The 23,901-nt window shown below is 51.3% G+C and overlaps 1 long non-coding RNA gene across 2 annotated transcripts; it reads left to right on the top strand.

Annotated features, from left to right (window-relative positions):
* Nucleotides 1–1,775: 1,775 nt before the first annotated feature.
* On the top strand, nt 1,776–23,546 carry LOC120393828. Of its 2 annotated transcripts, none has more exons than XR_005592136.1 (4): nt 1,776–2,118; nt 7,280–7,384; nt 11,435–11,668; nt 22,397–23,546. It is a non-coding gene; the product is annotated as an uncharacterized LOC120393828 (long non-coding RNA). The 2 variants fall into 2 exon arrangements; XR_005592135.1 differs by having other exon boundaries at nt 22,376–23,546.
* Nucleotides 23,547–23,901: the final 355 nt, after the last annotated feature.

Genomic DNA, 23,901 nt, shown 5'->3' with positions numbered 1-23,901 from the left:
TCTGGCTCACTGTAAATGGGGAGCTAGTGGAAGGGGAAATGGAGCCCCCTGTCACTCACTAAAAGGGAAAGTGGTGGATTCTCCATCTCTTGATGTCATGTAGTGAAGACTAGATGCCTTTCTGGAATGTGTTTGCCCCAAAAGTAGCTATTGTGCTATGCAGGAAGGCTGTGACACGCACAGTGTTAGACTAGATGCTCTAAAGGTCTCTTCTGGCCATTAAGTCTACTAATTTTGGAAAAACTGAGTGTAGCATTGGGAGCAGCCTCTTGTGTTTTACTATGTAGCTGGCTTGCTTCCTAGAGTAAAGACTGATTGAGTGGGGTGATCCACAGGGAGTAGCTCAAACCTTGAAAGTGTCTGGCCAGTGGCAGGACATTAGGACTTCAGGGGAGGGGTGGGTGTGGCAGTGACATCACAAAGGCCTTTTGCAGTACCTCAGCCTATTGGTCAAAGGTGGTGGGGAGGTGGTGACCTCACAGAGAGATGCTGACATCAGTCAGGCAGGACAGGGGCACAGGGCTAGGGAAACCTCGGAGACCCCCTGTGGATTTCCCTCAGCAAGTCTCCTTCTCTAAGTCTCTCTTTGAGGACTTAGAGAGTATTAGGGTTCACGTACGTGAGCGCGAGGAGGAACCTCTTTTGAGTTTTCTCCTTTCCTTTTACTGACTTTACTAGAAAACAGACGTTTCCGTTGTGACAGACCCAGATCAGTGGGGTACAGGAGTCTGGTAGAGGGCAAATATACTGGTCACTGGATGAGTAGTTTTCTGTTACCTGAGTGACCAGAGCACGGGCTGCACTAGAGTAATCAGGAACCTGCTAGAATCATTTAAGGCAGACAGGCTGATTAGATCACCTGCAGCCAATCTCAGTGACACTATCTAAAGAGGGTTCCAAAGAGGATGGATCTAGACTGTTCTCAGTGGTATCAGATGACAGAACAAGGAGCAATGGTCTTAAGTTGCACTGGGGGAGGTTTAGGTTGGATATTAAGAAACACAATTTCACTAGGAGGGTGGTGAAGCTCTGGAATGGGTTACCTGGGGAGGTGGTGGAATCTCCTTCCTTAGAGATTTTTAAGGTCAGGCTTGACAAAGCCCTGGCTGGGATGATTTAGTTGGGGATTGGTCCTGCTCTGAGCAAGGGGTTGGACTAGATGACCTCCTGAGGTCCCTTCCCACCCTGATATTCTATGTTTCTATGACCCAGGATCCCCAGAATCCTCCTGGACCACATAGGACAGTGGCAAACATGCTGCACAATCCCTGGGGTAATGAGATTAACTTCTCTGCCTCTCTCTCTCCCTGCTCTCTATGGTTTGACCAGGGGCGGCTCCAGGCACCAGCACACCTGCTTTAAATCCCCGAGAGAAGCTCCCTCTCCGAATGAAGCCTCCACTCCTAGGCCAGGGAACAGAGAGGAAGGTGCAGTGTGGGGGAAGTGCTGCTTAAGACCAGAGCGTAAGAAGTGGCATTTGTTATATCCTTGGGGTCAGCTGGTTTAGGAAGAAATCACTTGAGGCCAGAGAGCAGACAGCTAACAAAGCTACCATTTATTTACAGACAAGGAGCTCACCTGACCAGCTCAAACTGACTGGGCTATCCCCTAATAATCTAACTCAGTTGCCATAGGAACAAAAACCATGACAGCCAAATACACAATATTGTCTTCCCCCCCAATAAGAACATCCCCTAAATAAAACATACACTAGACTAGAGAAGGAGGGTAGACTGCCTCCATTCCCGGCTAAACCCTGGGCATTATTTTGCCCCATAACTGTGGGTTTGCCCTAGCTAAAGATCCAGCCGATGAGGAGGCCTTCTCTCTCTAGGTGGATTATGGTGAACTTCTGGTGTTGTTGCACCCGAAAGAACCATGGGCTCAGACCTGACAATGGGCTCAGGGTTCACAGCACGAACAGGTGAGGAGGTGGTATCAGCTTGTGCTGGGCAAAGAGGTATCTCAGCCGCCAGCAGTAATGGAGGAGAACAGCCAGGAACAGGTAATTCTTGATTCGGTGTCTCACCAGAAGAGGTGAAGTCAGACCACTCAACTGCAGATGTGTCCTGAGGACTGGCATGACCTGGCAACAGCTGATCTACATGTCCCCACCAGGTAAGATTCTCTGCAGTCTAGACTGTGTAGGAAACAGGTCCTGTTTGAGTGATGATCGTGGCAGGGACCCATTTCACTCTGGAAGTATAATTCCGAGCCAAAACTGTCTGTCCCGGGCTAAAGGTTTGGTCTTTTGCTCTGGCTGCCCGTCTGATGGCTTGATATTGCTGCTGACATTGCACAATTTGTCGGGGTTCAGAAGTTTTCAGCAGATCAAAGCAAGTGCACAGCTGTCATCCCATCATTAGAAAGGCCGTGGATGCCTTGTTCATAGCATGAGGTGTGTTTCTGTAGGAAAGTAAGAAGGTATCCAGACACTTTTGAATGGAGTGTTGTCCCCTTGCTGATTTCAAAGCTTGTTTCATTGTATGCACAAATCTTTCAGCTAATCCATTGGTGGATAGATGATATGGTGCTGAAGTGATGTGGTGTATCCCATTTGCCTTCATAAAATTTTGAAACTCTTGAGAGACAAACTGCGGTCCGTTGTCGCTCACAAGTTGTTCTGGCAGACCGAAACGACTAAAGAGTCCACATAGTTTTTGGATAGTACTCTCTGCAGTAGTGGATTGCATTATAGAGACTTCTGGCCATTTAGAATGGGCATCTGTTGCCACCAAGGACATGCTTCCTTCAAGGGGGCCAGCGAAGTCAACGTGAATATGTTGTCATGGGTTTTCAGGCCAGTCCCATGGGTGTAGGGGTGCCCACTGGGGTGCATTCCTCACACCGTGACATGACATACAAGCTTTTGCCTTCTCTTCAATAGCACTGTCTAATCCAGGCCACCAAAAATAGCTTCGTGCAATTTCCTTCATGCGCACTATTCCACAGTGACCAGAATGTAGCTGTTCTAACATCTGTGATCTCAATGGTGGTGGAATAATGACACGTCTCCCCCACAACAAACAACCAGATTGGACCGATAACTCTGTCCTCCTGGATATGTAGGTAACAAGTTCGGGTGAGACTGGAGAGGTTTGTCGAGATTTTCCATGCATCACCAGGTCCATAACTTGGGACAATACTGGGTCAACGCGAGTTGCCTTCTTTATCTGAGTAGCAATGATGGGTGTATTCTCTACCTGTTCAAAGTAGAAGATTTCCTTTTGGGCACTATCTTGATGTTTGACTGGCAAAGGCAATCTTGAGAGGCCATCTGCATTGCCGTGCAGAGTGGATTTCCGATATTTGATTTCATATGTGTGTGCTGAAAGTAACAATGCCCAACGTTGCATACGACTAGCAGCTAATGAGGGAATGCCTGTGTAGGGTCCAAAAATTGACGTCAGAGGTTGATGGTCTGTGAGAAGAGTAAACTTCCGCCCAAACAGGTACTGATGAAACTTCCGAATTCCAAAAACAATTCCTAATGCCTCACTTTCGATTTGGGCGTAGTTAGTTTCTGCTTTGCTTAGAGTGCGTGAAGCAAAAGCAATAGGTCTCTCTTCTCCCGAAGGCATAATGTGTGACACGACTGCTCCCACTCCATAAGGGGAGGCATCGCAGGCCAATTGCAGGGGTGAGGATGGATCAAAGTGCGTTAGAACTTCAGAATTTAGCAATGCATCCTTAACTTTGTTAAATGCAACATCACAGGCTTCAGTCCACTTCCAGGCCTTGTTCTGCGCAAGGAGCTTGTGAAGTGGTTTTAGCAGTGTGGCTAACTGTGAGATGAACTTTCCATAATAGTTCAGTAGTCCTAGAAACGAGCGCAGCTGGCTTATATTTCAAGGTGGAAGAGCCTCCACAATAGCCTTAACTTTTGCAGGGACCTTATGAAGACCCGCAGCATCAATGATGTGTCCCAAATATTCAACAGAGGGCTTGAAGAATTCACACTTGTCTTTGGGAACTCGTAGGCCATACTCTTCCATTCTTTGTAGGGTAGCCTCTAAATTCTTCAAGTGATCCTCTTCATTCCTTCCAGTGACCAGGATATCATCCAGATAGCACTGAACTCCTGACAAGCCACACAAGATCAGGTCCATAGCCCTGTGGAACAGGGTGGGAGCAGATGTTATTCTGAAGGGTAGGCGACAGTATCGATAAAGCCCCTTATGAGTCACAATAGTCAACAGCTCTTGGGACTTTTCATCGACATGCATTTGTAAATATGCTTGACCCAGATCAATCTTACTGAACTTTTGTCCCCCAGCCAGGCCTACGAAGAGGGAAGCAGGTATTGCTCTGCACACAACACTGGGTTGACAGTGATTTTAAAATCACTGCAAATCCGGAGGGAGCCATCTTTCTTCACTATTGGAACAATAGAAGTGGCCCATGGGCTATGGGTAACTGGTATTAGGACTCCATTGGTGACCAGGCCCTCCAGGTCTGCTTCAACTTTTGGCCTGATGGCATATGGCACAGTTCAGGCTTTCAGATATTTTGGTGGACTGTCAGTTTAATGTTCACTGTCACAGTGATTCCCTTCATATTTCCCAGATCCTCTCCAAAAACAGCAGCAAGTTTCCTTAGTATAGGGGTTAGACTGGTTTCTTCTGTAGTCATCCAGTGCACTTCTGCCCAGTTCAGCTGAATCTTCCCAAGCCAAGACCTACCCATTAAGACTGGGCAGTTACCTCTCACCACAAACAGTGGCAATTTAGCAGCCTGTCCATTGAGTTCCACCTTAACATCAATAGTGCCCAACATGGGCACAGCTTCTCCCGTATACATCTTCAGAACAGTTTTTGTTGCCTTAAGCGGAAGATGCTGTAGCTTTTCTTTATACACAGTCTCAGAGACCAGCGAGATGGCTACACTGGTGTCCAGTTCCATCCGTATAGGTTTGCCGTCCAACGACGGGGTTACCCAGTATTCATGTGAGCCCACTGCCAAAGACAAAACATGCAGTGGCACTTCCTCTTGCGATGAGGTGTCACCTTGATCATCCTGGGTCTGCTCTAGGGTATGCAGGGTTCCCCTTTTTGTCGGCCAGACCACAGGCATCTTTTTCTTTTGTTTACAGGCACACTCAATGTGTCCCTTTTTGCCACAGTGTCGACACACCAGGTCCTTACACCAGCATTCTGATGCCTGGTGACCCAGCTTACCACAGCGGTAACATTCCTGACTCTGCACAGTTTTGTTGGTAGGTTCTTGTGACACTTTTTCCCCTAGGGGATGCACCGATGTATTGCGCCTCCCTTGTAGCCAGTTCCATGGAGACAGCAATATCAACGGCCTTCTGTAAAGTAAGCTGAGCCTCTGTCAGTAGGCGCTTCCGTATAGCTTCACTGTACAGGCCACACACTAACCTGTCACGCAAAGCATCATTTAACTTCTCCTTAAATTCACAGTGTTCTGCTAGCTTTTTTAAAATTGCTACAAATTGTACAACTGTTTCATCTTCTTTTTGGTCTCTTTTGTGGAACCTATATCTTTCAGCAATTACCAGTGGTTTTGGGGAAAAATGGGACCCCAGGATTTCCACAGTGTCACTGCAAGATTTAGTCTCAGGCTTAGCAGGGTGTAGTAAGCTGCGTAGCAGGGAGTAGGTTTTAGCCCCTACAACACTTAAGAATATTGGCACCTTCTTCACTTCTGTAATGCCATTTGCAATAACAAAAAGCTCAAAACGCTCAGTCTACACATGCCACTGCTCTATAGTCTTATCAAAGGGTTCCAGTGGCCCGGTCAGAGTAGCCATGATTTTAGTTTCACTTTCACAGTCAGTGCAAACAAGCAGTTTTTGTTCTTTGCCTTGACTTCTACTTCCTTCTGTTGCTGGGGCAGCACAGGTATCCCATCCTCGTTGTCACTTGTTATATCCTTGGGGGCAGCCGGGTTTAGGAAGAAATCACTTGAGGCCAGAGAGCAGACAGCTAACTAAGCTACCATTTATTTACAGACAAGGAGCTCACCTGACCAGCTCAAGCTGGCTGGGCTATCCCCTAATAATCTAACTCAGTTGCCATAGGAACAAAAACCATGACATCCAAATACACAACAGCATTGGATGAGGTAGCTCCATCACTAGCCCAGAGAGAAGGGAGGAGCTGGCAGCATCACAGGGAGAGCATCTTCCCAACCCAGGAAGCAGGGAGCAGCTCCAATGGGAGAGCCCAGCCCTGCCCAGAGGAAAGGCAGGATATTGGAGAAGAGCGATGGGGAGTCTCTGGGTAAAGCAGAGGGGTGTGTTAGCTGACCTCAGGGGAGAGAACTGTGTTCGGGTGCTGCTCAGTGAGAATGAGTGGGCATGAACGCAGCATCAGCTCATCAGTGGGCCTGAATGCAGCACTAAGTTTGTTGTTAGGAGTGTTTGTCTTCAGTTTGGGATCTCCCCAGGAGCGCTGGAAGCTTGAGAGATTTTGGGGGTGGGGGGGGGACACAAAGTCCTGCTGCCTGTGGCCCCACCCCCTCCATGGCCACGCCCTACTTCTACTCTTCCTGCTGAAGCCCCACCCCCTGCCCAGGCTGAGAACCTTGGCCCCTGTGGAGTGCCCCTGACCCTCCACCTGGCCGGGGCAGATGTCTGGGGGCACAGAGAGCAGCCCTCGGCCCCTGTCCCCACTCTCCAGAGTGTGCCACCCAGGGCAGGTAGAGGATCCAGGGCTACCCAGTGCAGCTGCCTGGGTGGCAGCTGGGAACTAGTTTTTGGCCTGACCAGGAGGCCCCAATATGAAGCACAGCCACTGCCTGCGATGCGCCATGCCTGCCCAAGGCTTGAGGTTTGGGGGGCGGGGTGTAACTTGGCCCCCTGCCACCAAACTATGCCCATGTTAAAAAGTGGGGGAGGGCATGGCCCCTGGTCCACCTTGTTCCTGTGCCCCTGGATCTCCTCACTGTTTAATGGGTTATTTTTAGGGCTGTGTGTGTCATGGCCACTGTCGGTTTGGTTGGTAACTTTAGCTACATTATCATGAAGATGTTTTCACTGGAGTTTTCTCATAATTTAAAGATAATCTCCACCTGCAGACTCACCCAGTCTGTGAGCTCCTACGGGTTCCACTCTTTTTGTTTCCAGTTCATATGACAGAGCGTCTGGAGAGGGAAAGTTTGAAAGAGAGGAGAATTCAGGCTCTCATATCGATAACAACATCCTCACTCTGAACTCCTAGAGCTGTGTTTTAATTATGACAGAGAAACAAGCTGAGACACATTCAGGTATTTAATACAAAAAGGTGTGAAACCTTATATTTCCTCTCTCATTCAGGCATCTCCCAGCAATGGAACCAACATGATCATCCAGGGCCAGCTCCAGGCACCAGGCGACCAAGCACGTGCTTGGGGTGGCACCTTGGGGCAGGGCAGCTCTCAGGTTTGTGTTGGTTTTTTTTTTTGGTTTGTCAGGGCAGCGCTGGAGGGGTTTTTTCTGTTTGGGTGCCAGGGTGCTTGGGGGGGCGGGGCTTTGGGTGACGCTGGGTGGGCGGGGTGGGACACAGTGTGGCGCTCAGGGGCGGGGCCGGGTGATGTAGTGCTCAGGGGCGGGGGCTGGTGAGGTGCTCGGAGGAGGTGCTCGGAGGAGGGGTGGGGGCTTGGGGTAGCACGGCACTCAGACGGTGGCGGGGGTATGGCATGGTGCGGTGCGGTGTGGTGCTCGGGGGTGGAGCCATGGCACAGCGTAGCGGGGCGGGGCTTCGGTGGCGTGGCACTCGGGGGCGGGGCTGGGGCGTGGTGCTCGAGGGGCGGGTGAGGCACTCGGAGGGGGGGCAGGAGCGGGGGGCCGCGTGGCGCTTGGAGGGGGCGGGGTTTGGGGTGGTGTGGAGCTCAGGGGGCGGGGGTTTGGGCGGTGTGGCGCTCGCGGGGGCGGGGTATGGAGGGGCGGCGCTCTTCTTTTTTGCTTGGGGTGGCAAAAAAGTTAGAGCCGGCCCTGTGATCAACCATGAAGCCTCACAACCATCCCAGGACACACAATCCGTCTGTGGGATTAACTTTTCCTGTCACCATCCCCTCCCATCCTTCAGACTCCAGTTGGTTTGTCTCAGTCACTTACTGCCTTTTGTCATGACCTAGACCCAGATCATGGCATAAAAGTAACTTTACCCTCTTTGGTCCCTTTGACACTAACAGTGACTGCAGGGGCCGGTGCAGACCTTGGCACAGGCGGAGGAAGTTCTGAACCAACCAGAGTTACATCCCTGTGACAATGGCCTCAATGTGTCTTGGCCACTGTGCAGTGTCAGAGGCCCAGCTTTACACTGCCCATGTCCCTGTGTCCCTCATCCACCCCTTCTCTCTTCCACCCGCCCTCACCACCCCGACCCCACTCCCAGCCCTCTCAGGAACACGCCTTGTGCCTGCAGCTGCTGGGGAGGAGGCACCAGAGGCTCCTGTGCTGGAGGGATCCCTCACCGTTGGGGAGGAGCTCGCTTCTTCCCTACAGCCCCTTTGGGCCAGACTAGCTGCCGTATGGGAGCCAAGCGCAGTGATGGGCTGGGTCCAGCTTTTGGACAGACCAAGATTGAGTGTTTATATTGACTGACTGAGCTTTGGCCTGGACTCTGGTGAGCAGTTTGCTTGACGTAAGGGAAATGTTGCCTTAAGTGACCATGTTATTAAGTGATGTGTTCATAAGTTGCTATGTGGGACAAAGAGATGTTTTGATCACACGATGTACTTAAAAACAACAGACACCCAAAATGTACTGCCAAGGAGAAGTTAGCAAAGTCTACAACACCTATGGAGAGAAGAGAATAGAGACATGAAAATAGCTTTGACAGCAAAAGCCCTACCTTTAAAAAGCTCATGCATATGTAGCGTATGAGTTATAAAATGTACTTAATATTCATAGCACTCAAAGGTGATTGGAAAAGAAAATACAGTTATTTTTTCCATAACTGGTCTTCAAGATGTGTTGCTCATGTCCATTCCACAGTTGGGGTGTGTGCTCGCCACATGCACTGGTGCCAGAAGTTTTTCTCCTAGCTGTACCCATAGGGGAGCACCCCTAGTGACCCCTGGAGTGGCACCTCCATGGCGCGGTATAAGGGTACTGCGCGCTCCCCTCACCCTTGGTTCCTTCTTGCCGGAAAACTCCGACAGTGGGGAAAGAGGCGGGGGATGTGGAATGGACATGAGCAACACATCTCAAAAAACACCAGTTATGGAAAAGGTAACTGTCTTTTCTTCTTTGAGTGATTGCTCATGTGCATTCCACAGTAGGTGATTCCCAAGCTATACCTGTTGGAGGTGGGTAGGACTTCACAGATACTTGAGATGGAGCACTGCCCTGAGCAGGGGCGGCTCTAGGAATTTGGCCGCCCCAAGCATGCAGGGGGCGCGCTGCCGGTTGCCGGTCCCGCGGCTCAGGGGGACCTCTTGCAGACGTGCCTGCGGAGGGTGCGCTGGTCCCGCGGCGCCGGTGGACCTCCCACAGACATGACTGCAGAAGGTCCGCCGGAGCCGCCTGCCGCCCTCTCACAGCTAGCATGTGGAGATGGTGCTCCTCACTAGACGCATGAGGCTTGGGACAGAGGACTGGAGGGAAGATGTCCTGGCTCATATGATAGGCTGAGACCACTTTGGGGAGGAATGAAGGGTGTAGGCGGAGTTGGACCTTATCTTTATGAAAAAACATATATAGGGGTTCGGAAGTCAGAGCCCGAAGCTCCGAGACTCTCCTAGCCAAAGTGATTGTCATGAGAGAAGCTACTTTCCATGCAGGAGGAGGGGGTGAGGGCTGCAGGCTCTGGGGCAGGGGTGAGGAGTGCAGGCTCTGGGACAGAGTTTGGATGCAGGCTCTGGGGTGGGGCAGGGGGTGCAGGCTCTGGAAGGGAGTTTGGGGGCAGGAGGGGATGTGTGGGAAGGGGGTGGAGGTGCAGGCTCAGGGAGGGAGTTTGGGTGCAGGCTGTGGGCTGGGGCAGGGGCTGCAGGAGGAGGGGGTGAGAGGTGCAGGCTCTGGGACGAAGTTTGGGTTTAGGCTCTGGGCTGGGGTGGGGGAGCAGGCTCTGGGAGGGAGTTTGGGGGCAGGAGGGGAGGGGTGGGAAGAAGGTAGGGGGTGCAGGCTCTGGGAGGAAGTGGGGGGTGCTGTGCTTACCTGGTGGTCCTAGGCAGAGTGGTCTGGGGGGGTATTTGTTTTCTGCTGCCCCCAGGCTTCACCCCTGCAGCTTTCTATTGACCACAGGAGTGCTTGGGGTAGGGGCAGCGTGCGGAGACACAGTCCCACCCCACCCTGCCCATGGGCCACAGGGAGGGGCCGGCAGCCACAAGGAGCAAACAGGCAGGAAGCCACTCAGCCCCGGTGCGCTGCCGGTGGTGGGTGGGGGCCCTGGGCCCAGGGCCGGCTCCAGGCACCAACCTACCAAGCACGTGCTTGGGGCGGCACCTTGGGAGGGGGCGGCGATCAGGGTTTGGTTTTGTTGTTTTTGGTTTGGCCGGGCGGCACTGGGTGGGCGGTGGGGACATGGGCGGCGCGACGCCACGCTCGGGGGGCAGGGACTTGGGCAGTGCGACACTCGGGGGGGGTGGAGACTTGGGGGACGTGACGCGGCACTGGGAGGGCTGGGACTTGGGTGGCATTGACGCAACGTGGCGCTCGGGGCGGGGGACTTGGGCGGCCCGACGATATGCTGATGGGGCAGGGACTTGGGCGGTGCAACGCTCGGGGGGGGGCAGGGACTTGGGCAGTGCGGTGCTGGGGGGTGGGAACTTGGGCCGTGTGGTGCGACGTTCGGGGAGGGGTCGGGCAGCGCTTGCAGGGGCAGGGCAGCGCCCTTTTTTTTCTTTGCTTGGGGCGGCAAAAATGTTAGAGCCAGCCCTGCCTGAGCCATTTTAAATTGCCTTGGGGATGTGCAGGGGGAGTGCTCGGGGGCGTGGGAGAGACACGGCCTCAAACATTGCTGGAGCTTGGCCCTGGGCCAGGAATATTCCTGGTGCCCAGGCACCACGGGCCCATATAACTTGCCGCCTATGTGTGTGGCCTTTCACGGGTGGGTGCCAGGTGCACTTTGACAAACGAGGGTCCCAAACCCTGGGCTCTGAGATGAAGGAGGTAATCCAGTATTAGCTGGAGGGGAGCAGCCACTGGTGAGATGCCACAATCAGCGACCCATTGAGAGAACTTTGACCATTTTGCCAGATAAGCCTGATGCGTGGAGGGCCTCCAGCTTTCCAGGAAGACTTGCTGGATGCCCTCCCAACAGCTCCTTTCCTCTTGGTCTAACCACTGAGCAGCCATGCCGTGAGGTGGAGGGCTGCAAGGTTGGGGTGGATGAGGTGACCTTGGTCCTGAGAGAGAAGGTTTGGGCAGCCCAGCAGCAGCCACGGGTGGGACAACGGACAGGTCCGTCAGAGTCCTGTGCCAGTGTTGTCTGGGCCATGCTGGGGCAATCATGGGGATGTGAGCCTTGGCCGTCTTGATTTTTTGCAGGACCTTGCTGATCAAGGGCATTGGAGGAAAGGCATATAGCACCTGGCCAACCAGGACAGAAGGAAGGCGTCAGAGATCAAGCCCTTGCCCAGGCTCCTCCTGGAGCAAAACTGGGGGCACCTGCGGTGCCCCACGTTTGGACGATCATGTGCGCCACCTCCGGGTGCAGTGGCCACTCGTGCTGGGACGAGAAGTCCCTGCTCAGGCGATCTGCTCAAGAGTTCCGGATGCCAAGTAAGTGGTAGACTTCCAAGTCGATATCGTGGGTGATGCAGAAATCCCACAGCAGGAGGAGGGCTTCCTGGCAGAGGGCTGTAGAGCGGGCTCCACCTTGCCTGTTGATGTAGAACATTGAGGCCGTATTGTCCATGAGAACTCTGACTACCCTGCCTGCAAGGCATAAGTGAAAAGCCATGCAGGCCAGACGGGCTGCTCTGAGTTCTTTGACGTTTATGTGTAGGCCCAGTTCCTGCACAGACCACAAGTCTTGGGTCTGGAGGTCTCTGACATGGGCTCCCCGCCCCAATCCAACGCATTGGACACCAATTCTATAGTGGGGGAGTGGCTCCTGAACAGGACACCTTGGAGCATGTTCTCTGGGGTGGTCCACCAAAGGAGGGAGGCGAGTACAGTCTTGGGCACGGTTTCGAACCTGTCCAGTGGAAGGGAAGCTCTGGCCGATGTTGCATCAAGAATCACGCCTATTCGTTGTATTGGTACCAACGTAGATTTGATGTTGTTTATCAACAGTCCCAGGGTACGTCTACACTACGGGACTATTCCGAATTTGCATAAACCGGTTTTGTAAAACAGATTTTATAAAATCGAGTGCGCGCGGCCACACTAAACACATTAAATCGGTGGTGTGCGTCCATGGTCCGAGGATAGCGTCGATTTCTGGAGCGTTGCACTGTGGGTAGCTATCCCGTAGCTATCCCATAGTTCCCGCAGCCTCCCCCGCCCCTTGGCATTTCCGGGTTGAGATCCCAGTGCCTGATGGGGCAATAATCATTGTCGCGGGTGGTTCTGGGTAAATGTCGTCAGTCACTCCTTCCTCTGGGAAAGCAACGGCAGACAAGCATTTCGCGGCTTTTTTCCCTGGATTGCCCTGGCAGATGCCATAGCATGGCAATCATGGAGCCTGTTTTGCTTTTTGTGACTGTCACCGTATGTGTACTAGATGCCGCTCACAGAGGCGATTCAGCAGCGCTACACAGCAGCATGCTTTTCCTTTTGCATGATAGCAGAGATGGTTATCAGCCATACTGTACCATCTACCATACCATAAATTGGTAATAAAATGGGCATGGCTACCAGTCCTTTTGCACTGTTCCATTTGCTGCTGTCATAAGTGCCCCTGGCTGCTCTTAGCCAGGGGCGCAAAAGCCAAAATTGGGAATGACTCCCTGAGTCCATGGGCGCCGACTTATATGGGCTCCTGGGGCTTTAGCCCCAGGAATATTCACAGACAGGGGCTCTGCTCCAGCAATATTTGGAGCTAGGTTTCTCCCCTGCTGTGCGCTGCCGGCAGCCCAGAGCCTTTCAAATCCCAGCCGCGGCAGGGAATCAGAGGGCTCTGGGCTGCCTGCCGCGGCGGGGAGCCCAGAGCCCTCTGATTCCCGGCCGCGGCTGGGATTTAAAAGGCTCTGGGCTCCCCACGGTTGCAGGCAGCCCAGAGCCCTTTAAATCCCAGCCGTGGCTGAGATTTAAAAGGCTCGGGGCTGCCCGCCGCGGCGGGGAGCCCAGAGCCCTCTGATTCCCGGCCGCGGCTGGGATTTAAAGGGCTCTGGGCTCCCTGCCGCAGCGGGAAGACCAGAGCCCTCTGATTCCCGGCTGCGGCTGGGATTTAAAAGGCTCTGCGCTCCCCGCGGTTGCAGGCAGCCCAGAGCCCTCTGATTCCCAGCAGCGGCTGAGATTTAAAGGGTTCTGGGCTCTCCGCCGCAGCGGGCAGCCCAGAGCCCTCTGATTCCCGGCCCCGGCTGGGATTTAAAAGGCTCTGGGCTCCCCGCGGTTGCAGGCAGCCCAGAGTCCTCTGACTCCCAGCCGGGGCTGGGATTTAAAGGGCTCTGGGATCCCCACGGCTGCCAGCAGCCCAGAGCCCTTTGAATCCCAGCCTCTGTCCGCTGATTGCCCCCTCCCCAGACCCCTGCCCCCACTGCCCCCCAGAACCTCCACCCCCTATCTAAGCCCCCCCGGTCCTTGTTCCCCGATTACCCCCTCCCGAGACCCCTGCCCCAACCTGCCCCTTGGGACCTCAGCCCCTATCTAAGCCGCCCTCCTCCTGGTCCCCCACGGCCCCCTCCGGAGACCCCACCCAACTTTCCCCCAGGACCGCACCCCCTACCTGTCCCCTGATAAACCTCTTAGACTCCCATGCCTATCCAATTGCTGCCTGTCCCCTGACTGCCCCTTCGAACCTCTGCCCCATCCAACTCCCCCTGCTCCTTGTCCCTTGACTGCCCCCCGTAAATCCCTACCTCTTCTCCAACCCCCAAACCACTTACTGTGCCACTCAGACCAGTGTATCTGGCTCCATGCAGCTCCAGACAGTTGCTGCCATGCTCCCCCATGGAGCCCACAGCCCTCTCCCACCCCCAGCACCTGCCTTCCAGATTTGAACACCTCAAAATTCAGGAGTGCTCAAGCTCGGTTTGGGCAGCTTTTACTTCATTTCTCCCAAATCAGTTTCCCCTGCAAGGTGCCAACTGAAGGTGTTGGAGAACAGAGAGATCAGGTGGCCTCCTAATGCCTGGAAAAGAGACAAAGGCCGGAGGAGGGAGTGTCAGTGCCTGTGCAGACTTCTGGGAAGTGCACGGTGTGGAAGGGAATGCTGTGATGCTTTGGAACATCTCCATACAAAGCCAGTCAGGACTCTGGGGGAGCCTCCTCCCTCGGAGCATACTGTCTCCAGGGCAAGAAGCTTACACCTTCCTGGGTCTGACCTCGGAGCATTCAGCATGCCCTTCCACGTCATGCACTTTCCAAAGTGAGTCTGCCCAGGCTGGTCCTGGGGCAACCAGAGGTCGCTGCACCCCAACTCTGCAGTCAGATGTGACTCTCAGCCAGACAGTAAAACAGAAGGTTTATTAGATGACGGGAACACAGTTTAAACAGAGCTTATTTCCCCAGCCAGCTCCAAACTGACACTCCCTCCTCTGGCCTCTGTGTCTCTTCTGGACAAGGAGGCCACCTGATCTCTTTGTCCCCAACACCTTCAGTTGGCATCTTGCAGGGGAAACTGAGGCACCCACACAGTATTCAGAGAAAATATTAAGAACATTCCCACTTCATCACAACAGATGCAACAAAATATAATACTGTATATTGAAGTAGGCAAGTGCTGCTTCTGACTTTCCACTTTTAATTGACCCTTGTAATCTTGTGGCACTGACGCGTTGTAGCTTCATTTTATATCGGCTTACAGGGCGGGAGCGGGGGGGCACCACCATTTTGGGCCCCACCAAAAATTATACAAACCTGCCGCCTATGCCTGAGTCAATCCCTCCTTTTTGGTATCTAAAAATAGAATCAGTCCTGCCTAGAATATGGGCAAGTGTACTAGAGAACCGCTGTATCAGAGAACCAGAGAGCACAGCTGCTCTGTGTCAGATCCTGCAGAAATTATGAGCTGTATGCTATTCACAGGGGGTGCTCCTGCAACAACCCCACCTGTTGATTCCGTTCTTCCCTCAGCCTTCCTGGGCTACCGTAGCATTGTCCCCCCACTTGTGTGATGAAGTAATAAAGAATGCAGGAATAGACACAGTGACTTGTTAGTGAGATATGAGTGGAAGGCAGCCTCCAGCTGCTATGATAGTCCAGACAGGACAGTAAGGAGTGTGTAGGAGAGGAGCCCAGCATCTCTCTGCTAGTTCAGGGGCACTTGAATCTTTTCTTTACACATGAAGGGTGGGGGCTGATGGAGCTCAGCCCCCTGTTGCTATGACAACGATGGTTATCAGCCATACTGTACCATCTACCAGGAAAAATTAGGACCAGGCGACCTTGATCGACCTGTCCCAAGCAAGTTGGTATGGTTACCAGTCCTTTTGCACTGCCCCATGTGCCAATAGGCTGATGATGAGGACTGGTACCAGTCGTATTGTACCATCAGCCAGCCATAGCGTGGGGGGAGCAAGGATGTTGGTGTTGAGTGCTGCACCATCGCGTCTATCTGCAGCATTCAGTAAAGATAGGGTGACATGTAAAAGAGTCAGAGGATTGTTTTCCCTTTCGCTTCTGGGGGTGTGTGTGGGGGGTGAGTAGATTGCCAAGCTATGCCCTGACCCACCGCGGACACTGTGTTTGACCCTAGAAGCATTTGGAGCTCAGCCAAGAATGCAAATACTTTTCGGAGGCTGCAGGAACTGTGGGATAGCTTCAGTCCTCCAGTCCATGAGCGTCCATTTGATTCTTTGGCTTTCCGTTACGCTTGTCACACTGCAGTGCGCTGAGTCCCTGCTATGGCGTCTGTCTGGAGATTTTTAAAAAGAGATTCTGAATTTCATCTTCTGTAACGGAGCGCTGATAGAACGGATTTGCCTGCCCTTACAGCGATCACATCCGCATGGTCCGTGCTGGAGCTCTTTTTTCATTTTGATTTCGGACTGCATCGCCACCCGTGCTGATCGGAGCTCCACGCTGGGCAAACAGGAAATATTCAAAAGTTCGCGGGGCTTTTCCTGTCTACCTGACCACTGCATCCGAGTTCAGATTGCGATCTAGAGCGGTCACTGGTGCACTGTGGGATAGCTCCCGGAGGCCAATGCCGTCGATCAGCATCCACACTAACCCTAATCCGATATGTTAATACCGATACTAGCGTTACTCCTCTTGTTAGGGAGGAGTACAGAAACCGGTTTAAAGAGCCATTAAAATCGATATAAGGTGCCTCCTAGTGTGGACGGTTGTGGCGTTAAATCGGTTTTACGCTCCTAAAACCGGTTTAAACGCCTAGTGTAGACCAGGCTTTAGAAACTGATCAAGGCCTACTGAAAAAAACTGGCTGGGGTAGACAGGCCACCTGTATGACCTTGTTAGATAAAAGAATGCTTGCAGAGGCTGGGGAAAATGCTTGCAGACACTTTTTGAAATAATTTGTATTTCTTTGTATTAATCTCGGTTTATTGAGAGAAACAGTTGTTCTTTGTTCTCTCTTGTATGCTGGGAAAGTATAACTGGGAAGGTACAGTGATGATGCGACGTAAGTGATGATGTGAAGGAATAGCTCATAAAAACAGTTTGCATCTGTAGTGGGGGGGCTGGTTCTGTATGGAGTGAGTTGGGCAGTTCTCTGTTGTATGGCATGCTACAATAAAGAACTTAATAGTTGGATCCTTGCTGGTCGTTGCCTGTCTCTTTGCGGTCGGACAACAAAACCTGAGCCATCTGGGATAAGAGAGATCCCCGACAAATGTGGCAACTCCGCCGGGACCCGTCCGACTCTCCGTAGAGGGGGTCCATCTCCGACGCAACGCAGCGCACATCCTTCGATTGAGAGGAGCCTTGCCCAGGAGTCGGATCTCACGTCGGCGATAAGGCGTTGTCTCATGAACCAGCCTGGGCCCATTTAAATCCAGCAACATCCACCTGCCCTTTGAGCAGGAGTCCCGGGAACTAGGTAAGTGAGCACTTGGTACAGGAAATGGGACAAGGTGGCAGTAAATGCCCGGGGGATGACCCATTATCTCTCATTCTGAGAGAGTGGAAGGATATATCTGGGACGGCTGGATTGTCCAAGGCTAAGATGAGAAATTTGTGTCTCATCCAATGGCCATCATTTACCTTTCATTTATCCCTGACTAGAGACTGGCCGGAGTGTGAAACCTTTTCCACAGATAGGATGAACTCCTTAAGGGATATTTTGGTCGATCTTAGGCCGGGACAAATGGATTATTTGTTTGTGTGGTATAATTATAAACCCACGGAGTGACGGGTAGCTTTTGACGGGTATGGAGAGCTCTTGTAAAAATCCCCCACCATACGCCCCAGAGCCACACTGGGAGGAGGATGACTTTGTTCCTGTTCGTCCCCCTGTCCGGCGGAGTTTCAGGCTTCAAAAACAGCAGGTTAGGGACAGTTCAGGGACAGAGGAGAATCAAGGAGGGGCTCAGGGTGATGTTGCCTCGTCCTCAGAGGGATCAGGCAGCCTCACCCCCTCTGTGCAGCCTTCAGCCAGCCTTTTTCAAACTTGGCCAGGGGCTGCTTCTCAAACACTCCCAATATTACAGCAGCCCTCGTCCTCGCTCTTGTGGACCCCCTCCAGGTTACTTAACTCCATGAGGGAGGATGTTTCTGAAGCACCCCTGATATTACAAGCCCCGTTGAGAACTTATCCAGTTCCACTGGTTGCTGGGGGACACGAGATGGTTTTTACCCATACCCCATTTGCAACTTCAGATTTGCTTAATTGCCAGTGCACTATGCCTCACCTACGAGACAATCCTGAGGCAGTGGAAAGAATGTTCCACACAATCTTTTCCACTCATGTGCTCACATGCCTGACAGAGGATGAAAGACAAAAAGTAAAAGAAAAATCTAGAACCCATTTGAATGCACCGTGGCTAATTGATGACCCTAAGTGGGATCCCAAGAATTCAGCTCACAAGACAAGTTTGGATAATTTTTTGAAAGCTGTTTTGAAAGGCATTAGGGATGCAGGGGAAGCTACTCCAAATTGGAGCAAGGTGACTGCTTGTGTTCAGCATCCAGACGAGCATCCCTCTGACTTTTGTGCCTGACTGATTTGTGAAGTTAGAAAGCATGGGAATTTGGATCCTGAAACTGATCATGGAAAGGATATATTTAAACTGGTTTTCGTGTCACAATGTGCAGAGGATATTGCTAAGCGATTTAGAGAGCATCCAGACAGTATACAAGGGAAAAGTTTTGCCTGAGCTAGTTAGCATCGCTACTAGAGTGTTTAATGGAAGAGAGGAGAAGAAAGAAAAAGAAAAAAGGAAGGAAAAGCAGAAGGATATAAAGGAGCAAGTGTCACTGTTGGCAGTAGCAATGACCGGGGGAAAGGGAAGAGGTCGTGGATGGAACAGAGGTGGATGGAATGGAAGGGGAAGAGGAGGAGCAGCGAGAGGCAGAGGACGTGGAGAAGGAGTTAGAAGTGGTGGTTGTCATTATTGTGGTGCAGAAGGACATTTGAAAAGAGTGCCCAGTGCGCCCTAAGAAGGAGTATAAGCCAGAGGCAGTAGGGCAATTTGCGGAGGACAGCAACTGAAGGGAGGTGCCACTCCCGTGGAGTCCTGAGATTTATGAGACTGGACTTGTGCAATTTAAATGTGATACCCAGTCCCCTGTGATTCCCCTTAAAATAGGGAACAAGACTTTTGAACTGTTAGTGGATACCAGCGCTACTCATTCAGCTATTCCCGAGGGAGCGGCCCCAAAAGGAAATATTGAAAAATGTGTGATAGGAGTTACTGGAGAGACAGAACAATGTTTTATGACCAGCGAATGCATGGCCACTTTAGGTCCTTTAAATATCCAGCATTCCTTTTTGCTTATGAATGGACCAGTAAACTTGCTTGGGCGAGATTTGCTGTGTAAACTGCATGCTCAAATTTTTTGTAATCCAGATGGCATCATTCTAAGGTTCCCATTGGAAAAGGCATATTTGTTGACAGGGCTGGAAGTTCAAAGCCTCCCTGTGCGAGTGCAAAATGAAGTTAACCCTATAGTGTGGGGAGGAAAACATGCAGTGGGACTAGTAAAGTCAGCTCCCTTTTTAAATCTGACAGTGAAAAGTGACAAGCCTCCGCCTGCCCAGAGACAAGACCCTCTGAAACCTGAAGCTGTTCAGGGGCTAGGGCCCCTCATACGGGATTTAAAAGAGAAGAAAATTCTGGTGCCATGCGTCTCCCCTTGCAATATCCCTATTCTGGCTATTAAGAAGCCTCAGCCTGGGCCAGATGGAAAACCAGTGTATCAAATAGTTCAGGAATTAAGACTGATTAATCAATATGTGATCCCAGAACACGCTGTAGTGCCAAATCCTAGCACCATACTGGCAATGGTGCCGCCAGATGCAAAATGGTTTACTTGTCTGGATCTGGCAAATGCTTTTTTTCTCCGTACCGGTTGCCCTAGATAAACAGTACCTTTTTGCATTCACCTGGAAAATACCAGGTGCAGCTGGGCAAAGGGGGGAGAAACAGGAAATTCCACCCCAGGGCAACTTATGTGGACTAGAATGCCCCAAGGTAGAGGCACCAGGAATGTTTGCTAAAATTTTAGCAGATTTAAAAGATGTCCAGTTACCCCGCGGCTCTACTTTGGTAACTTATGCTAATAATATCTTAGTGGCATAAAAAACGCAGGAAGATAATGAAACTGATTCCATCTCTCTACTTAATCAGTTGGCAGTAAAGGGACACAAAGTCAGCCCCACAAAACTGCAGTGAGCAAGACAAGAGGTGAAATATTTCGGGTGTACTTTAGGGCCTGGAATTCGTTGCATAGAGCCCCAGCGGGTAAAAGCAATATTAAATATTCCTTTTCCCACAACAAAACAAGCAATAAGAAGCTTTACTAGCACAATTGGATTTTGTCGTTCATGGATAGTGGCTGCAGGTGAATTATTAAAGCCGTTACATGAGTTAACTAAGGAAGGGACAGAGGAGCCTTTACAGCCAAATGCTGAGCAGTTAAAAGCCTTCAGAGCACTCAAGGAGTCCCTTGTTCAGGCCCCCGCTCTAGGCAGGGGCGGCTCTACCGTTTTGGCCGCCCCAAGCAGTCATGCCCGGGAGACGCCCCGGAGCCGCGGGAGCAGCGGACCTCCCGCGGGCATGACTGCAGAGGGTCCGCTGGTCCCGTGTGGCTCGGCTGGACCCCCCGCGGCTGCGGACGGTTCGCGGATCCCGCGGCTCCGCTTGAGCTGCCGCAGTCATGCCTGCGGGAGGTCCAGCCGAGCTGCGGGACGACCGCCCCCTCCGCAGTCATGCCTGCGGCAGGTCCGGTCGTCCCGGGGCTCCGGTGGACCTCCCGCAGGCCTGACTGCGGCACGTCCGCCGGCCCAGCCTGCCGCCCCCTAGATTTGGCCGCCCTAGGCACCAGCTTGTTTTGCTGGTGCCTAGAGCCGCCCCTGGCTCTAGGGCTCCCTAATTATAACAAACCCTTTGACTTGTATGTACATGAATCTAAAGGAGGGGCATCTGGAGTGTTAACACAGTTATCTGGAGGCTCTCCTCGACCTGTTGCTTATTTGTCAGGACAATTAGACCCTGTAGCTCAAGACCATCCAGGCTGCCTAAGAAATGTTGCAGCAGCTGCTCTCCTTGTGGAAAAAGCTCAAGAAATGGTACTAGGGCACAGCCTCACAGTGCATATGCCTCATGCTGTGGCCAGCCTATTAAATTCACAACAGCGTAAGCATCTGACTAACCAACGACTGTCGAAATATGAAATTGCTCTCCTAACGACTCATGGAGTAACCCTCCAACGATTTGCCACGTTAAACCCAGCTTCTTTGTTGCCCCAGGAGGGAAGTAGTGGATATGTGCATGATTGTCTGCAGGTTTGGACCTTACTGATGTTCCCCTCCAAGCCCCTGAAATGGAGTTGTTTGTGGATGGATCTGCCTTTGTCCGTGAGGGAATCAGACACTCTGGATACACAGTTACTGATAGCAAGACTGTATTAATAGGGAAAGCTCTTTCACCCGGGGTGAGTGCCCAAGCAGCAGAGCTTGAAAGCCCTGATTGCAGCCTGCCTCTATGCTAAAGGGAAGAGGGTCAATATTTATACGGATTCAAAATATGCTTTTGGGGTGTGCCACGCCACAGGTGCAATTTGGAAGGAACGAGGTTTCATTACCTCATCTGGAGCTCAGATTGCCCATGGAAAGGAAATTGCTGAACTGCTTCAAGCCATTCAGGCTCCTAGGGAGACTGCGGTGATACACTGCAAAGCACATACCAGGCAGACTGATCCAGCCGCAATGGGAAATCGCTTGGCTGACAGGCCAGCCAAGGCAGCAGCCTTACAAGGGGCCCAATTAGACCTGATTTCTCCCGTAGCTCAATGGCAATTACAAGCTTCAGATACTGAAAAGGCAACATGGGAAAAGTGGGGTGCACAGTTTAATCCAGTGGGAATCTGGGAATGTGATGGTCGTCCTATCCTACCTAGAAGCATCAGCATGAGGTACTACAAAAGGTTCACAGTAACACCCATCTAGGAGCGAATAAAATGGTTCAAATCATTCTTAGGCAGTTTGTATCTCCTGGATTAAGTGAAATGGCTAGAGGGGTAGTAGAAAGTTGTATTCCTTGTCAGCAATGTAATCCTAAGGGAACACGCCGACAAGTGCCACCCGGTGGGCTCATAGGCCCATGCAGCACATTCAAATTGATTTTACTGATTTATCTTCTTCAGAAGGAAAGAAACATCTGTTAGTGATCGTGGATCAGCTTTCAGGATGGGTAGAGGCCTTTCCCACTGCCCAAGCCACAGCCAAAGCAGTCTGCAAGGTGCTTCTTAATGAGATCATGCCAAGATTTGGCCCTCCTGAAAAGATTGATTCTGACCATGGAACGCATTTTACAGCAAACATTTGCAAGGAACTCACTGAGGCAGTTGGGACGATATGGGTTTTTCATGCCTTCTGGCATCCTCAGAGTTCAGGCCGGATGGCGCGTATGAATGGAACTCTAAAGACCATCCTAATTAAGTTGTGTAAGGAAACTAAAATGGACTAAAGTTCTTCCTTGGCTTTGTATATTGTCCGGACTACCCCGAATTCTAGGACTAAGCTAGCGCCCTTTGAGATACTTTTTGGACATGTACCCCCTTCCTTTACTACTTTGGTTTCAATGCCTAGTGACACTGATCTGACTTGTGAAACAGAAGTTTATGCAAAAGCATTGCAGCAGCATTTAACAACATTACAACAGTACTCAGCACAGTCTCAATCTTTACCATTGTGGGAAGCTGTTCATTCTATTTTGCCAGGTGACCCGATGTGGATCAAAACTTACTGAAAGACTCCACTTCAACCACAGTGGCTAGAACCGTTCGATACTATCCTGGTGAGCCCTACTGCTGTTTGGGTCAAGGAACTTCCCACTTGGATTCATCATACCAGAGTCAAACGGAGCCTCGCTAGGGAGCCCGACCTGGTAAAGGGTTCCCCAGAAGCAGACAGCATCGGACTTCGAGGGAGCCACGCATGTTAACCCCACCGCGAACCGGGTGAGCCAGAAGCAGACTACCTCCCTGCCCAGGACAAATGGACTGCTACCCCTTTGGGTGACCTGAGATTAAAATTCAAGAAGTATACTGGTGCCCATTCCCCAAGGAATGGCAGCGAATAATCGCCTGGGGAGTTGGTGGACTCATTTGTGTATTGTTTGTTTTTCTTTTGTGGTGGTTGGACTAACTAGGGGATACAAACATAAGGCCTTTATTCGCTTTCCTCATGAAATGAAAGCCCGTATGCCAGCACTGAATAACATTTTGTGTTGGGTATGCTCCTTAATGCCAGTAGATCGTCACTGAGGTCTTCCCATGATCCCCATACCTCTTAGCCCTATGAATATGACATGGACTCCTTCATGGAAGGACTCCTCAGGCTTGCAGAACCTAACCTGGGCAGATTCAGGAATCAGATTAATAGATACCTTATGGTGTGGAAGCGACCTGGTGAATGGTGTTTCCTGGGCTCAGGAAATGTGCCTGTAGGAATTAGCAATTGTAAAGTCTATTTTAATGGAACCCATTTTGGTGAAAGACGGGGACCTGATTGTACTCTTGTACAAGGTTTACCCTGACCTGGAAAGTCCTGGTATGTTTTCCCTGCTAACTTTTGCAGCTTGTTTAATCGGTTGGTATTGGATAAACCTTATGTATTTACCATGTGTATACGTTGCTTTATAGCACCAGATCTATTGCACACTAATTGCACCGCAGTGCTCGAGCATTCAGAGATCATTCACATACGCTGCATAAAAAAGCATTCTTTTAATTCTTCAAGTACTGAATACTCTATGTCAGTGTACTGATAATGCTACTAATAGTTTTCAGTCTCTCTGCCTGGACTGGATGGTATTACAAACCCCAATATACTGCATGTATTATATCTAATCCCTTGTTTAGAGTCTATTGGGTGTGTGGAGAAAAGGCTTATTTTAGCTTGCCTGACTCCTGGAAGGGGTCGTGCTATTTGGCCTGGTTAGAACCCCCTGTCCTATATGGATCACCTTCCTTCTGGGCGTTTAAGAAATGTGTGAGGTGCCAAGGAGGCCTGGTCTCGACCCCTTACCTGGAAAGCACTTAATGATTGGACAGGAACCTGTGCAGCCTTTTTCTTTGCATGTGGAGATGCTACTTACCGTATAGGCAAGATATAATGAGATTACAAGGAGTGTTAGAAATAATGGCTAATACCACTGGTGAGGACCTCATTGATCTGGCTACTGAGCAAAAACAGCTTAGGCAAATGATTCTTCAAAATAGAA

Source organism: Mauremys reevesii, unplaced genomic scaffold, assembly GCF_016161935.1.
Source record: "Mauremys reevesii isolate NIE-2019 unplaced genomic scaffold, ASM1616193v1 Contig34, whole genome shotgun sequence".
Classification (NCBI taxonomy): Eukaryota; Metazoa; Chordata; order Testudines; family Geoemydidae; genus Mauremys; species Mauremys reevesii.
The sequence above is the reverse complement of the archived record's forward strand: the minus strand, read 5'-3'. Positions and strand labels throughout refer to the sequence as shown.